Genomic DNA, 7,492 nt, shown 5'->3' on the forward strand with positions numbered 1-7,492 from the left:
CACCCATTTTCTTCGTATTTTATACCAAATTGAAGCCCTAAGAGTGTACTATCACGTTGGACTAGTTTTAGGGCCTAAAAACTACGAAATCTCACCTAGCAAAAACCAAAGATTCGGCCAAACTTGAAACCTACGATCCCGGCGTCCAAAATTCTCCAACGAACGTCCCCGAGCTTCCTTAGGACCTCCTAAAGCTCACCACAAGCTTGAAATCTCCTGAAACACAACATTTTACGTTCGCATGAACAGTACCTCAAAAATGGAGGTTCGGGATCTACGTGAAATCGAAGGTTTCACTTCCTAAAACTAGTACCAATGAACTCAGGACGTCAAAACGATGAAGATACATACCTTATTTGCCTCGATCCGTCGAGTTTTGAAGGGTTTTGGGTGAATGCCGTACAATATGGGTGTGAGAGGGTGTGAGTTCGTGAGGGAGAGGAAGACAGGGAAGGCACGGGGAAGGAGAAACAGGGAGGGTCTTGTGTGTGGTCTAAACAAATCCACACCATCCATTTTTCATCCTAATCAAAACAACCAAGTTAATTTTTTAATATAATCCAACTTACTAATATGCAATTCTCCCAATTAATCAAAGCTAAAATCAACATAACGTTACGCACCTTAGAAATGACAAGGGTATTTCTGTCATTTCACATTCCCGTCAAAAGTACCTCCGGGACGGGCTGTGACAATCTTCCCTCCTTATAGAATTTCGTCCCCGAAATTCCCATAACCTAATCATAAATCAATACTCGTAGAATAATCTTGGGTACATCTCTCTCATCCGGTCTTCCGTCTCCCAAGTAGCTTCCTCTACAGAATGATTTCTCCATAATACCTTCACCAAACTCACCGTCTTGTTCCTTAGAACTTTATCCTTCCAATCCAATATAGTGACCGGTTCCTCATCATACGTCAAATTTGGATTAATCTCTAACGATTGAGGAGGAATCACATGAGAAGGATCAGAAATATAATGCCGAAGCATAGAGACATGGAACACATTATGGACCTTAGATAACTCCGGAGGCAGTTCCAACCGGTAGGCAACTTCACTAACTCTTTCAATGATCACATAAGGTCCAATGTATCTCGGACTTAGCTTTCCTCTTTTCCCAAATCGTACCACACCTCTCCAAGGTGACAATTTCAAAAATACCAAATCACCCACATCATACACTCGATCAGTAGTATGCCGATCCGCTAAACTCTTCTGTCGATCCTGGGCTGCTTTCAGGTTTGACTTAATTACCTGAACATTTTGAGTCGTCTCATCTACGATCTCAGGGCCTTCTAATATCCGTTCGCCAACCTCAGACCAACATAATGGCGTTCGACACGCCCTACCATAAAGTGCCTCGAATGGGGACATACCAATGCTCGAGTGAAAACTATTATTATAAGCAAACTCCATTAAGTCCAGACGATCATGCCAAGAATCACTAAATTGCAGTACTGAAGATCTCAACATATCCTCCAACGTCTGAATGGTCCTATCTGATTGCCCATCAGTTTGAGGATGATAAGCTGTGCTATACAATAATTGAGTACCCAGAGCTTCCTGAAAAGCCACCCAAAATTTAGAAGTAAACCTCGGGTCTCGATCAGAGATAATATTTACTGGGACTCCATGATACTTTACAATCTTCGAGATAAACAACTTAGCCAATTTATTTAGAGGGTATTTCTCCCTCACCGGAATAAAATGTGCTGACTTAGTAAGTCGATCCACAATCACCCAAATGCCATCAAATCCATTTCGTGTACGAGGAAGTTTATACACGAAATCCATGGTTATATTTTCCCATTTCCACTGGGGAACGGGAAGTGGCTGCATTCGCCCAAATGGCTTCTTTCTCTCTGCCTTCACTTGCTGGCAAATAATGCATCTACTCACATATTCTGCAATTTCTCTTTTCATACCCGGCCAATAATAAAATGGTCGAATGGTATGATACATTTTCGTTCCCCCGGGATGCATCGCATAAGCGGAACAGTGTGCTTCATCCAGAATTTCCTTCTTCAATTCCTCATTATTCGGAACATACATTCTGTTTTCTTGCATGAGCATACCATCTGATTCCCGAATTCTGAGGTCTTTCTTTTTCCCCTCACTTCTTAACTGAACCAACTCCTGAATTTCCTCATTCACCATCTGAGCTGCAAGTATACGATCCACCAAAACTGGCCTGACTTGAAAGCTAGCAAGAAATGCTTCACCTTGATTCTCCAACTCCAACCTTACTCCCGTTGTCCTCAGTTCAGCAAGAAGGGGAACACGACTAGCATAAAGGGCATTAAGTCTACCTTGAGGTTTCCTACTCAGTGCATCCGCTACTACATTAGCCCGACCTGGATGATATTCAATAGAACAATCATAATCACTTAGCAATTCCATCCACCTTCGCTGACGAAGATTAAGATCATGCTGGGTGAATAAGTACTGAAGACTCTTATGATCAGTGAAGATCTTACACTTCTCACCATACAAATAATGCCTCCAAATTTTCAAAGAAAAAACAATTGCTGCCAATTCAAGATCGTGAGTATGATAGTTCCTTTCATGATTTTTCAACTGCCTAGAAGCATAGGCAATCACCTTATTATGCTGCATCAAAACACATCCCAAACCATTTAAAGAAGCATCACTGTAGATCTCAAAATTACCGCTATCATCAGGAAGTACCAACACCGGTGCATGGGTGAGGCAATACTTCAATTGCTAAAAACTCCGCTTACAATTTTCATCCCACTCAAATTTAACATCCTTCCTGGTCAACTTTGTCAACGGTAAAGCAATCATAGAGAAATCCTGAACGAACCGTCGGTAATAACCTGCTAACCTAAGAAAGCTTCGTACCTCCGTGACGGTTCGAGGTTGCTCCCAATTCTCCACCGCTGCAATCTTTTGAGGATCAACTTGAATTCCTTGAGCCGATACCACATGCCCCAAAAATGCCACTTCAGTCAACCAAAACTGACATTTACTGAACTTGGCATACAACTGATGCTCCCTTAATTTCCTTAACACCAAATTAAGGTGTCGGATATGATCCGCTTGAGATTTAGAGTAATCCAGAATATCATCAATAAAAACAATAACAAATTTATCAAGATATTTCTGGAATACCTCATTCATCAATCTCATAAAAGCTGCAGGTGCATTAGTCAACCCAAATGGCATAACCAAAAATTCATAATGCCCGTACCGAGTTCGGAAAGCCGTCTTAGGTACATCATCTTCCTTAATCTTCAATTGATAATACCCAGATCTCAAATCAATCTTAGAAAATACACACGCACCTTTCAGCTGATCAAACAAATCATCAATGCGGGGCAATGGATAACGGTTTTTAACCGTCACCCGGTTCAGTTGCCTGTAATCAATACACAATCGCAAAGTTCCATCTTTCTTCCTCACAAATAATACTGGGGCACCCCAAGGTGAAGAACTAGGCTGAATAAAACCTTTATCAAGTAATTCTTGCAACTGGATTTTTAATTCTCTCAACTCAGCAGGAGCCATTCTATAAGGAGTTAGAGATATAGGATTCGTACCTGGAAACAAATCAATAGCGAATTCCACCTCCCTGTCTGGTGGCAACCCCGGCAAATCATCAGGAAACACATCCGGATAATGTCTGACCACACCAACTTCTTCTATGCTAGTGGGAACCACATCATTTAACATCACATGTGCCAAATATCCCTGACAACCCTTCGATAACAATTTCCTCGCCCTTATGGCAGAAATAACCCCATGTCTCACCCCGCTTCTCTCGCCCACAAAAGTAACTTCGGGTAATCCAGGACGATAAAAAGTAACTGATTTACCATAACAATCAATATGGGCATGGTTATAATGTAACCAATCCGCTCCTAAAATCACATCAAAATCCACAATACCTAACGGAATAAGATCAGCGGACATAATCACGCCCTCAACCATCACTGGACACCCAAGATACACAATATCCACATAACATTTATCTCCTCTAGGCATGGCAAACTCTAAATCAAATCCTAGAGGTGAAGGGTGAGGTTGGGTCATTTGAGCAAACGTATGAGAAATCACAGAGTGCGTAGCACCACAATCAATCAAAACCTTAGCAAAATGACCAAGAACATTTAACGTACCCATTATCAAGTCTGGATGGTTCTGAGCCTCCTGCAGGGAAATATGATTAACTCGCCCCTAAGCTTGCTGACGTCCACCTCGGCCTCTATTGCCCTGATTACCTCGTCCCTGAGGATTACGTCCCTGGCCTGGCTGACTAAGCTGCCTGGATGATCCTGCACCACCAGTAGCAATTTCCCCCTGACGGGGCTGGCCTCCCTGATGCCACTGCGATCCACCAGTTGGCATAGAGGAATAAGAAGAATAACCTCCAAAATCCTGAGAATACCCTGCCTGAGGATAAGGCTCCTGAGAATACTGATAAGGTCCGGGAGCATACGGAGCAGCATCCCCCTGATAGTGGTAGGCACCACCACGACTCGGCTGGCCATAACCACCCGGTCCAAAACTCTGCTGAACTGGTGCTGGAGGTGGCATATTAGTCTGCTGCGGTCTCTGCTGACCCTGGGGGCACTGAGAAGCCCGATGTCCCATCTGTCCACAAGTAAAACAAGCACCAGTACCCCTCCTACACTCACCATGGTGACGGGAGTTACAACGGCGGCACCATGGAGCGCCAGATCCACCAGCATCCCTCTGACCCTGAAATCTGGGTCCACCATAAAATCTTCCACCACCTCTTCTCGGGCCAGTAAAACTATATCCCCCACTAGAAGAACTCGAACTCGCTCCACTCTTCTTAAAACTCTGTGTCTGTCGAGGTCCAGGAATAGAAATACCTTTACCCTTATCATTCTTCTTCTGACCCTCATTCTTGTCCTCATCATCCTCACTGTCCGGAAGATTATCAGAGTCCTCCATCCTAACCAAGATCTCGAAATACTCATGATAATCAGCGCAGGGAAGTGCATTGGCAAAGGTACGCCACTTCTTCTTAGATCCCAACTTGAAACGTCGAAGCATCTCTTCCTGATTACCAGCTGTATCAGTGTCATAACGAGACAAATCAGTAAACTTTCTATAATATTCATGTGCCGACATATTTCTCTGTTTCAACCTGGTGAATTCCTGCTTCTTACGGTCAATATACTCAGGAGGGACAAATCTCTTCATAAAATGCTCTTTGAACACTTTCCAGTCGGCTGCCGTCTCAGGTGACATGTACCTAGCCTGATTCATCCACCATGCTGCTGGTTCTCGACCCAAAAACCAAGTGGTGGTCTCCACCCACCTATTAGCAGGGAGATTCCCCTGACTCTGCATCACCTGGAAGGTTTTCTCAATATGATCTAGCCATTTCTCCGCCCCCTCATGACTTTCATTACCCATAAACCGATCTAACTTCAAGTTGTACATGGTCTCCAGAGGTGTCCTCGGAGGAGGGGGAGTGATCGGATCATATTTATATATATTTTTACTTCGAATTCACTCGTCTTTTCTTAGTTAGTTCCTTATATTTTTGAGCTATTTATGTTATTTTTGTGTTTATAGGATTTGTTATGCAAAGAAAATAAAAATAGCATAAATGAGTTTTAAATAATAAACAGAAAGAATATTGATTTTATTTTTGGATTGGGTTTTATTTTGGTTTATTTTATATGCATTGAATTGATTGTTTCATAGAATATTGGTTTTGGATTTGTTACTTGAATTTGTTCTTAATTCCCAAACTGCTACTAATTTAGAGTTTATGATACAAATCAATTTTGTATTATATTGTGAAAGGAGAATCCAAGAAGGTAGGCTGCCAGCGGAAGAAAAGTAAAAGGTCAGAAAAGAAAAATAGGGAGACAGCTGGGGGAATAATTTTGGAACAAGAGGAGAGATAGAAGGGATTGATGCGGGCCCTTGCAGGTGGAAAGCTGTGAAGACCGACAGAATTGAGGGCAGCAAGGCTGCCAGAGAGGGAAAGAATAAAATAAAAGGCAGGGAGAGGCTGCTTTAAAGCAGCGTGAGATAGAGACACGGGGGGAATAACGCTGTCCTTTGGCAGTGAGGTCAGGGAGAGACGGAAAGCAGAAGGAAGTCAGGGAGCTGCCTTTGCAGCTGGCGGGTCAGAAAACAGCGTGCAGAAAGTGAGGGCAGAGAGGCACTGGCAGACTGGAGGAATAAGAAACACGAAAAGCAAAGTGAGGGGAGGAGGATATAGAAGTGAGACGGGGGAATTGGTGGAGGGAGAGGGCTGCCCTTTGGGCAGCGTGAAGCTGCGGAGAGAAGGGAAGGGGGAAGCTGCCCTTTGGCAGCGAGGTCAGACAGCACAGGAAAACAGAAAGAAGGAGGGCAGCTCGCAGAGACGCAGGAAGAGGACCGAGAGGAGAGTGCTGCCATTGGGCAGCTTGAGGAAGGGAAGTCAGTGGCGAGGAGGACAGGAGGTCAGCATGAAAATGCAGTTCAGAGTCCATGCAGTTCAGAGTCCAAGCAGCAGATCCTTTCTTTCGGTTTAATCTTTCCAAACTCCTATTTTATTTTTATTTTAATAATGTGTAATTAATTTTATTTTGGCTAGAGGTTAATTCGAAACCATGAATATATTTGTAATATGAATTGATTACCTTCGGTTGTGATTTCATAAGTTGTGATTTCAATTTACTTATCCGTTCGTATAAAAACTGATTTGTGTATGTTGGTTGAGAGTGCACGCTTAATTTACATGCATGAATTTGATGCTAGAATATAAGTGAATTTCACCTAATCGTTATGAACTTATTTTCACAAGTAGTAAAGGTTGCTAGTCACAATCACGTTAAGTAAATTCTTGGCAAGAGTATCATGCTTTTCATAGTTACGAATGCCTCGTCGATGCTTATAGTTTTCACAAAGTTTAATGATCTTTGATTGTATCGCTATTGTGCTTTTCACGTAGGGGACTTTTGAAGAATGTTTTGAATTGTTGTATGCGTTTTTCCGTCCAATTCAATAACTTAAGGAAAACTTGAAGATTAAAAAAGTGCTGTTCACGGTTAATCTGGAGTATTGAGATTCACAATTTATTGAAAGAACAACTGAAAATCAATTTAGGTTGCATATGTGTCATGTGTGGAGAAGAACCCTCTAGCTAGTCCGTCATTTATCCTTTCACCTTAATTTCATGTTTTTGTCAATTCTGTAATTTAATTAAGTTTAATTTACTTTTCATCAAAACCAAACACCCATCCATTATTAAATTATATTATTTATTTAGTTTTCTTTATTGTTAGTCTTTTAATTTAATTTCCGTCCATTTCAGTTCCTAGTGTTTAATTTAATTGTTTTCATTATTTTGAGTCATTTTAAGTGTGTTTCGAGTTATTAGAGTTTTTAGCCTAGTTTTGTGTCCTTGAGTCTTATTTAATATTTTTAAGTTAATTTAATAGATTAGCAATCCCTCCTAATCCCCGGCCTAGAACGATACCCTACTTACATCTATACTAC

At 41.8% G+C, this 7,492-nt stretch overlaps 1 pseudogene; it reads right to left on the minus strand.

Annotated features, from left to right (window-relative positions):
- Positions 1–653: 653 nt before the first annotated feature.
- Positions 654–5,437, minus strand: LOC139187870 (uncharacterized; annotated as a pseudogene).
- Between the last annotated feature and the right edge of the window lie 2,055 nt (positions 5,438–7,492).

This window comes from Malus domestica, chromosome 09, assembly GCF_042453785.1.
Source record: "Malus domestica chromosome 09, GDT2T_hap1".
NCBI lineage: Eukaryota > Viridiplantae > Streptophyta > Magnoliopsida > Rosales > Rosaceae > Malus > Malus domestica.